Below are 507 nucleotides of genomic sequence, written 5' to 3' on the forward strand. Positions count from 1 at the left end.
AAGCTGTAGTGTTGCTAGATCGCAGAGCAGCGAAGGACCTGCCTCTGCTTCCACTTAAGTCAATAACACCGTTCCCTTTGGGTTCGTTGGGAACGGGACCAAGCGTATGGCTGGTAGTTAAAATACATAATAGCTGCATTCATTGAAATCTGGTTGCTGATAGACAGGCAGAGAAGGAGTCTTTCCTAGCAGATTTCTGCACGGCATAGTTGATTGTTTGATCTGCGTCTGCCGGAGTACTGGGGGGCTCGGTCATGGGCCTGATAGCGGTTTGACCATCGCAGTCGAGAGCGGGCTGCTTGATAACCTGGCTCCTGGTCTTTCCTCCTCTCTGAGGAGCTAATGCTGATTGCAACCAAAGAGGGCACAGGCTTTCCACAACGGGCTTATCTCTGGGCTGGGAGGAAGCTTCTGAAAAAAACCAGACCCTCAAAATGTTCCCCTCCTCCTCTGTCACTGAGAAAGCCTGCAAAGTCTGAACGCTGAAAATACCTGGAAACAGTTGGT

This window comes from Cariama cristata, unplaced genomic scaffold (genome assembly GCF_000690535.1).
Source record: "Cariama cristata isolate BGI_N322 unplaced genomic scaffold, ASM69053v1 scaffold731, whole genome shotgun sequence".
NCBI classification, from domain to species: Eukaryota; Metazoa; Chordata; class Aves; order Cariamiformes; family Cariamidae; genus Cariama; species Cariama cristata.